The 9,681-nt window shown below is 39.9% G+C and overlaps 1 pseudogene; it reads right to left on the reverse strand.

The window, feature by feature from the left end:
• Positions 1-392: 392 nt before the first annotated feature.
• Positions 393-4,547, reverse strand: LOC147517113 (uncharacterized; annotated as a pseudogene).
• Between the last annotated feature and the right edge of the window lie 5,134 nt (positions 4,548-9,681).

The raw sequence follows: 9,681 nt of genomic DNA on the forward strand, positions 1-9,681 counted from the left end.
GGAGAAAAGGTGCTAGAGTGGAATGCATGATACACATGCACAAAAGACTCAACAAAAATAAAAACATGGGTAGCCTCCCATAAGTTACAGCTTAACGCCTTAGCGTCTCTAATGCTTGCTTACACCCAATTCTTAGATGAACACTTTGTCTACCAACTAAACACAAAATGTACGCCCCAAAATTCAAAAAAATTCAACAGAGTCTCCTCTGTATTTTCGGCATTTCATAAATATAAAACCTGTCATAACCTGAAAATCACAATAATATGTTTCTCATTGGTTAACCCAAATGGAGACTAGGGGCTAGAATGAAATATTTGGGAACAATGCGAAGCGACTCTTACAAAAGAAAAACAAAACCTAAACTACTAAAATACAACCAACATACTCATTCAGTCATGATAAACAGGATCAATAAGATCCACCTCTTCCACATCCTTATTAGCAAAACCATCAAGATACTGTTTCAAGCGTTCACCATTAACCTTAAACACAAGACCACCCGTAGGATTCTCTATCTCAACAGCACCATGAGGAAAAATAGTTTTAACAATGAAAGGGCCAATCCACCTAGAACGTAACTTACCAGGAAAAAGACGCAAACGAGAATTATATAGCAAAACTTTTTGATTAGGTTCGAAGGACTTGCGAAGAATAGATTTATCATGAAAATTTTTAGTCCGCTCTTTGTAAATCTTGACATTCTCATATGCCTCATTCCTTAACTCTGCTAACTCATTTAACTGAAGCTTACGTTGTGAACCTGCTCTACGCATGTCAAAGTTAAAAGCTTTAATGGCCCAAAAAGCACGATGTTCTAATTCCACAGGCAAATGACATGCCTTCCCAAATACAAGCCTATAAGGAGACATACCAATGGGAGTCTTATAAGCAGTCCTATAAGCCTAAAGGGAGTCATTAAGATATTGAGACCAATCCTTACGGTCAGGTCGTACCGTCTTTTCTAAAATCCGTTTAATTTCCCTATTAGATACTTCAACTTGGCCACTAGTTTGGGGATGGTAAAAGGTAGCAAGTTTATGAGTAATAGAGTACTTTTTCATTAAAGATTCAAACGCACAATGTGTAAAATGAGTACCATTATCACTTATGATTGCAAGAGAAGTACCAAAACGAGAAAATATATTATATTTCAAAAAGTTAACTACAACCTTGTGATCATTCGTTTTACATGGCACCGCCTCAACCCACTTAGAAACATAATCTACCGCGACGAGGATATAAAGATAACCAAAGGAAGGAGGAAAAGGATTCATGAAGTCTATACCCCACACATCAAAAAGCTCAATAACCAAAATAGGGGAAAGAGGCATCATGTTCCTATGGGAAATATTACCCGTACGCTGGCATCGATCACATCCTAAACAAAACTCATGTGCATCTCTAAAGAGAGTAGGCCAATAAAAACCATACTGCAAAACCTTAGCAGTCGTCTTCTTAGGACCAAAGTGACCACCACATGCATGGTCATGGCAAAAGGAGAGAATGCTACAAAACTCACTCTTAGGAACACATCTCCTAACAATCTGATCAGGGCATGACTTAAACAAGTATGGGTCATCCGAGAAAAAATACTTAACCTCAGCAAGAAACTTAGATTTATCTTGTTTTCTCCAATGAGAGGGAAACTGGCCTATAACAAGATAATTAACAATATCTGCATACCAAGGCAACTGGGAGACAACAAAAAGTTACTCATCAGGGAAGGACTCATTCAAAGGCAAAAGACTAGTAGAAGACTCTACTATAAGCCTAGACAAGTGGTCAGCGACCACGTTCTCTGTACCCTTTTTATCCCTAATCTCAATGTCGAACTCTTGTAATAAGAGGACCCAACGAATAAGACGCGCTTTAGCATCCTTTTTAGAAAGAAGATACTTCAAAGTCGAATGATCAGTAAACACGACAACCTTAGACCCTATGAGATAAGACCTAAACTTGTCTAAAGCAAACACAACAGCTAACAATTCCTTCTCGGTTGTAGTGTAATTCATTTGGGCATCATTAAGAGTTCGACTCGCATAATAAATTACATGGGCCAACTTATCAAATCGTTGACCTAAAACAGTCCCAATAGCATAGTCCGACGCATCACACATTAACTCAAAAGGTACACTCCAATAAGGTGGTTGTATGATAGGAGCGGTAGTCAATAAATGCTTAAGCTTCTCAAAAGCTTTCAAACAATCATTATCAAAGACAAAATCGACGTCCTTACCAAGTAAATTGCATAAGGGACGAGAAATCTTGCTAAAGTCCTTAATGAATCGCCTATAAAATCCAGCATGACCTAAAAAAGACCTAATATCTTTCACAGTCTTAGGTGGTGGAAGACTAGAAATGACATCAATCTTAGCCTTATCGACCTCAATTCCTTTAGTAGAAACAATATGACCAAGAACAATACCCTGTTGAACCATAAAATGACACTTCTACCAATTCAACACAAGATTTTTCTCCTTGCACCTAATTAACACTAATTCCAAATGGTGCAAACCCTCATCAAAAGAATCACCAAATATGGAGAAATAATCCATAAACACCTCAAGAAACCTTTCTACCATGTCAGAAAAAATGCTAAGCATGCATCTCTGGAAGGTACCGGGTGCATTACATAACCCAAATGGCATACGACGGTAGGCAAAAGTTTCAAAAGGACAAGTAAATGTAGTCTTTTCTTGATCCTCAGGTGTAATACATATTTGGTAATAACCGGAATAACCATCGAGAAAACAATAATACTTATGACCGGCTAACCATTTAAGCATCTGGTCAATAAAAGGAAAAGCAAAGTGATATTTCCTAGTGGCTAGATTCAACTTACGATAGTCAATGCAAAAACGCCACCCAATAGTCATACGGGTAGGAACTAACTCGCCATTCACATTCTTAACTACCGTAATACCAGACTTCTTAGGGACAACCTAAATTGGACTCACCCATTTACTATCAGAGATGGGATAAATGATACCCGCATCTAACAACTTGAGAACCTCGACTCTCACTACCTCTCTCATGTTAGGATTAAGCCGTCTCTGGAATTCGCGGGTTGGTTTAGCATTCTGCTCTAGATGAATATGGTGCATACAATCAGTGGGGCTTATCCCATTAATATCAGTAATAGTCCACTCTAAAGCTGTCTTATGGTCTCTAAGAACCCTAAGCAATTTACTCTCTTGTTCACTATCAAGATTAGAAGCAATAATAAGAGGCAAAGTCTCATCAGGTCCCAAAAAGACATACTTAAGAGCATCAGGTAATAGTTTCAACTCAAGCTTAGGAGGACTCTCTATGAAAGGAACTTGTTTAGACTCAGAAGGAGAAAGAGGTTCTACCTTGGTTTTCCACTTATTAGTATCTAAGATTGGGGTGGCATCAAGCAAAGCATTTACTTCACAAATAGAATTATCCACATCAAAATCACCACCAAAGTGAGTTAAACAAGACTCAAGAGGGTCATTAGAATAACTTTCCAAGAAAGTCTTGTGAACCATACTGTCAATAAGATTAACATCCCAAAGATCATCAGGTTCAGGAGGTTGTTGGCTCACATTAAACACATTAAGTTCTGTAGTCATATTACCAAAAGAAAGCTTCAACACTCCATTATGACAGTTAATGATAGCATTGGATGTGGCCAAAAATGGACGACCTAAGATGACAGGAATATGGTGTTTAAGATCTTGAACAGGTTATGTTTCTAGAACAATAAAATCAACTGGGAAATAAAATTTATCAACCTGAATCAAAACATCTTCAACAATACCATGTGGAACCCTGACAGACCTATCCGCCAGTTGAAGTGTAATCGGCGTTGGTTTCAATTTACCAAGACTAAGCTGTAAATAAACTGAATAAGGTAACAAATTAACACTAGCCCCCAAATCAAGTAATGTCTTCTCAATCATATGATCACCTATAACACAGGATATAGTAGGGCATCCTGGATCTCTAAACTTAGGTGGAGTGTGGTTTTGAATAATCGAACTCACTTACTCAGTAAGGAAAGCTTTCTTATGCACATTCAACTTACGTTTTTGCGTACACATATCCTTAAGGAACTTGGCATAAGAAGGAACTTGTTTTATAGCATCCAGTAACAGAATATTAATATGAACTTGCTTAAACATCTCCATTATCTCATTAAAAGTATTTCCTTTCTTCGCCTGAACTAACCTCTCAGGAAAAGGAGCTTTTGGTATATAAGATGGTACATGACTAGACTCAAAGGACGTAGGAGGCTCTAAGAACTTCTTAGAAGCATCACGACTATTAGAACTACTTACATCACTCTTCTCGCCCTCACACTCTATAGGATCATATCTGACCTCAACATCCCTAGGCATCTCAACCCTATTACCAATATGTTTACCACTTCTAAGAACGATAATAGACTTAGCTTGCTCCTGGTGGTGCTCTTGGCTCAAGTTAGAGACTATTTCATACTGTCCCTTTGGATTAGCCACTGGTTGATTAGGAAACCTACCATTTTCCCTCTCATTCAAAGTATTAGCAATTTGACCCATTTGAATTTCCAACTTCGCAATAGATTGCGCGTTTGAATGCAAACTCTATTGGGTATCCTTTTGAAATCGTTGGGTGTCTTGATGAAATTGAAGAGAACTCTGTATGAAAAGACTAAGAGTGTCCTCAAGAGATGGTTTCTTAGATGGTGGAGGTGGTTGCTGGTATTGCTGAAACTGGTTGGAAGGAACTTGAGCATGTAACTGGGAAAGAGGGTTCACAGGTGACACTCCTGGATCAGTTTGATGCGGTCCATTTTTCCATGAGAAATTAGGATGATTCCTCCATTCAGGGTATGTGTTAGAGTAAGGGTCACCAAACGGTTTCTTATTATATGTGTTGAGTGCATTAGCTTGTTTAGCTATACACTCATTGAATGCAGAGATAGAAGGACACGTTTGGGCTGTGTGCGCAGGACTCTCACATAGCTGACATACTTGACTAACTGACAAGACAGAGAACAGGGGAGAGACGGAAAAGTGGAGCTCGAGTTAGTACACAGATTAAAGCTTGGGGACAGAACAAATTGGAGGAGAAGACTTCAACGCGAGACTACGATTTTTGCAATGATTAATTCTTCTTTTGATTTCGTTTTTCCGTTTATTGTTATGTATAGCTAAACTCCAAGTCTAGGGCAGATGAAACCTTAGGCTAATGTTGTATTTGTTGGGATTAATTTCGATGATTTCCAGTTAGTTCAAATTGCTATATTCTTCTAGTTTCATGTATTGATAGCTAGCTTATATCTTTCATATAGTATGTCACGCATGCTTTATAGTTCGATATTCGTTGCTATTAGTTAAGCTTGTTTTAACTGTTGACGTCAAATTTAGATATTATTCATGCTGTAAAAAGACGAGTAATCTTTTAAGTTTGATCTGTGTTGCCAAAACTTTAGAAGATACATGTTTAGTTAAAAGTTGTCACGATCATATGTTCGAGAAAGCAAGAGTTACCTTTCCCTTGTGCTACTCGTATTAAATTTGGAATATTAAAATTACTCCTAGAAATATAAACAGAAGTCTAAGGTGGATTTAACAGTCCTAGAATTCTCTCTATTTGATAAAACCCAATTATTTAGTTTATAGTTTTCATAGTTTAAATAGTTTAGTGAGTAGTTAATTCCATTTTCCATAAAAAGAATATTGTTTGAATTAGTTAAGTATAATTTTAATACTTGTTTGTCCGAAGTAGCAATCCCTGTAGGATCGACCCGTTTGCCGCAACTATTTTCAACGATAGCTGTGCGCTTGCGGTTTAACTAGGGTTAGATTAGTCTAATTAAATAGACCGATTAAATTTCTATCAAGTTTTTGGCGCCGCTGCCTTGATATCAACAGAAACTTAACCCAACAATTGACTAGTCTAGACATGGATAAACATGCAGGATATAATCAATGATAGAATTTCTATAGAAATTAAAGAATTCAATTAATTATTTACTGTAAAACTTAAGTCAGAGAACAATAACCCAATTACATATAGAAAAACCTACGCAAGTCTAGGGCTTCATCTAAGCCCTAACTTGGATTTTAGCTAGACATGATAATTTGCAACACGAAAATAAAAGAAGAATAAATCATCGACAAAATCGTAATCTCACTTTGATATCTTCTTCTCCACTTCATCTGCTGCTCTGGCTCCAATTGTGCTCTCCAAAGATTCCCCTCCCTTTGGTTTTTACTGGTATATATAGAGATTTGGTTAGGGGCAGTGTTTGATTTGGAATGGAATTTGAAGTTTCTAATCCGGTAACGAGAGTTTCGAAATGGATCAGTTTGATTGGAACAAGGAATTTCGGTCTTTGGTTCTCTTTTTGGTTCCTGTTCGGGTAAGTAGTGTTTTAAATAGAACTAAAAAGGTTTTTGCGAGCAATTCGGTAATTGGGCGATTTGATCGGAAATAGCGAAGTCAGTCTTTAATTACTGTTAGTTCTCTTTTGACTTGTGTGAAATAGAGAATAACAAATGGCTTTGATTTGGTAGTAGGAGTAGGTAGAGTATTTGATTGGTTATGGAAGTTGTGATTTAGTCGCCAGAACTAGAGGAGATTTTTGGTTCTGTTCGTGCGAAATGAATTTGGAGAAGAAAACTGTTTTGATCCAGTAGTCTGGTAGCTAGGAACTACAATGGAAATGGGCTTTGCTGTATATGGGCTTTGGTGTTGATTTGGGCTGGTCTAATTAGTTACACATGGGTCCAGTCCTTAGCACATAGGCTTAAACTCAAACTCTCTCTACTGGTCACGTGCTCACTTAAGTTCATGGCCCCATTGCTTTTTATTCTTTTGGTACTTACTTCGGCTGAAAATAACAAGGTTTAACTAACCATCCAAACCATATCTGATCCAAATAATTTCCCGATTCTCCCATGCTTTTTCAGATACCGACTAAAGTCACGCATTGATATCTCGATTCTTCCCAATATCGACAATACTCTAATTCCTGCAAAAATCAATAAAAACATACTAACTAAATCAAATACAAAAAATAACCGGACTAATTAATATAAAATTGAGCATAAATATATAACATTTATGCGATTTATCACCTTGTCTTCGTGCGACCCAACTGAGACAGGTAGAATGGTGTCTCTTATTGGGTCGACTCGTGATCCATTGAAGCCATAGATGGGGGCTAGTGGATCGATCATGATTGACCTGGGCATGTTCATCTCCTTAAGGGTGCGGTAGAATAGGATGTCGCATGAACTACCTGGGTCGATCAGGCCTCGCTTGACAATCCAGTCACTGATTTTGATGTGGACCATCAAGGCATCATTGTGTGGGAGACACACCTTGTTGAGGTTGGTCTCAGTGAAGGTGATGTCTCCTGAGTTGTAGCCATTTGTGCGTGGGATGGGGGTTGCTTGCGAGGAGAACTGGTAGACTTCCTGGAAGGCGCCTATTCGTCTCCTTTTCTCCCTGGAGGACGTGACAGAGTTGTCCTGGAAGGTAATCATGTTGATGGTTCTGTTGTTATCTCTGTCAGATGAGTGCTGGCGACGCTCATGACGAGATCGCTCACTAGAGCGTCCTCTAGCATGAGAGCGAGCTCTGCTGTTGTTGCGAGGTGGAGTGTTCTCTATGAGCCATGAGTTTGTGGTGCAAGTCGCCATCGGCTATATCAGTATAATGCTTGATATGGCCTGCCTTAATGAGGTCTTAGAGGTAGTACTTGAGCCCGCGGCATTTGTTGGTCTCTTGACACTTTGCTTTATGGAAAACGCAGTACGGCTTTCCTGGTGTCTCTTCTGGCCGTTTTACCTCAGGTCGGTAATAGGCCGCTATTTTTATTTTCTCCAGAATATAGCCTGGAGATCTTATAAGCACCACGAACTTTCTTTTGGTTTGGGTTCGGGAGTTGGTCGGTTGACCCTGTTGCCTGGGTCGCTTCTTAGAAGATGGGGCACTATCTGAGATCGCGGCGACCTCACCTGCTACCTTCAGTCTTTCTTTTTCAAGGCCTTCTATAGGCTTGATGTACTTCTCTACACGTGTGTACAATTCGGCCAGTGTTTCAGGGGTGTTCCTTCATGAGCAACCTAAACAGATCAATGTTCTTCCTGATCGCGTTGGTGAAGGCCACTATGGCGAACGACTCCTTGAGGCCGCTCTCCATGGACAGTAGCTCTGTCTTGAAATGTCCTAGGAAGGTGCAAATTGGTTCGTCACTCTTCTGAGACAACTGGAAGAGTAAATTGAGGTCGGCTGTCTTACATTTGTTGTGGACGTATTGGCTGCCGAATTGGTCGGTTAGTTTTTCGAAGCTGTCGATTGAGTTCGGTCCCAGTGAGTAGAACCAATCGAGAGCTCCATCTTTTAAGCTTGTTGGGAACAAACGACACTGTATGTAGTCAAACTCCTGCGCACTATAGAGTGTGAGGCTCTGAATGTAGTGAGCTACGTGCTAACTAGGGCATGTGCTGCCATCGTACATTGCGAACCGAGGCTGAATGAAATCTTTGGGGGAGGGTTTATTGAGTACCTCGAGCTTGAAGGGTGATCCACGGTATGCCATCAACATCTTTTGGATGACCTGAGTGGCGTCCTTCTTACTGGTACTCTGTTCGATCCACTAGGAGAGGCTGTTAATCTGCTGGTTGACCTCATTGATCCCATCCTCAGTGGTAACTCCATTCGGGTTCTGGGACTCGACCTGGGTTTTGAGAGCTGCATTCTCTTATCGGAGCTGGGTGATGTTGTCGTTCATCGTGTCCAGTTGGCTGATCAAGTCCTTGACTTGTGCTTGGAGGCTTTCCATGCTTCGTGGGCTTGAGATTTGTTGGTTTGAAGATTTGTTTGAAGGGTTGTGAACTCAAGAATCAAGCCACAAACAGCGCCAATGTAAATGTTAAGTTTCGTTTGACCTTACTAGAGTAGGCAATTTGGGGGAGATGGGTTGATTGATGGGGTTTGATCGAGCTCGTTTGGACGAACTGCCTATGTATCAAGTTCTCTCTCTCTAGGGAGAGACTTGAATCAGGTCAGACATAGTTCATCCTCTTATTTATATAGGCAAGGGTGACTGCGCCTCCTCCTCTCTCGCATCAGGTTAAGTTCTGGACTTGATGACATTTAATGAACCATGAAGGCGGCCTGCGGTGGAGTAATGGCGGGCGTAGCTGAAGCTCTGATCTTGATGATACCAACTGTAACATACGTTACTAGCCGTTGGGGTGTTGGCTAGAGCTAACGTTCTGGAAGCTTGATGTTCTGGATGCGGGCGTTCTGGGAGAAAGACGTTTGATGCTGATGAGGTTGCTCAACCTGTATGAAGTGGTCATCAGCGACCTGGACGTGTGGATGAGTGTGATCGTCTTGGTGTGCTGGACATGTGGCTAATATTCAATGGAAGTGTATATTAGTCCCTCACACCCATCATACTGTTCCACAGTACAATCATCAACCAACTCAATGAACTTTTCCTTATAAAAGACCTTGGTTCATTAAAATTTTTCCTTGGAATGGAAGTCAAAAGAAACTCTCAAAGTTTGTTTCTTTCACATACTAAGTATGCATTTGATCTTATAAATAAGACAGACATGATTGGAGCCAAGTCTTGTAACACACCTTGTTCAAGTTCAATAAAACTTGACCCCATACAGTGGTGAACTTCTACCTGATCTAACAGAATAC

This window comes from Coptis chinensis, chromosome 2, assembly GCF_015680905.1.
Source record: "Coptis chinensis isolate HL-2020 chromosome 2, ASM1568090v1, whole genome shotgun sequence".
NCBI lineage: Eukaryota > Viridiplantae > Streptophyta > Magnoliopsida > Ranunculales > Ranunculaceae > Coptis > Coptis chinensis.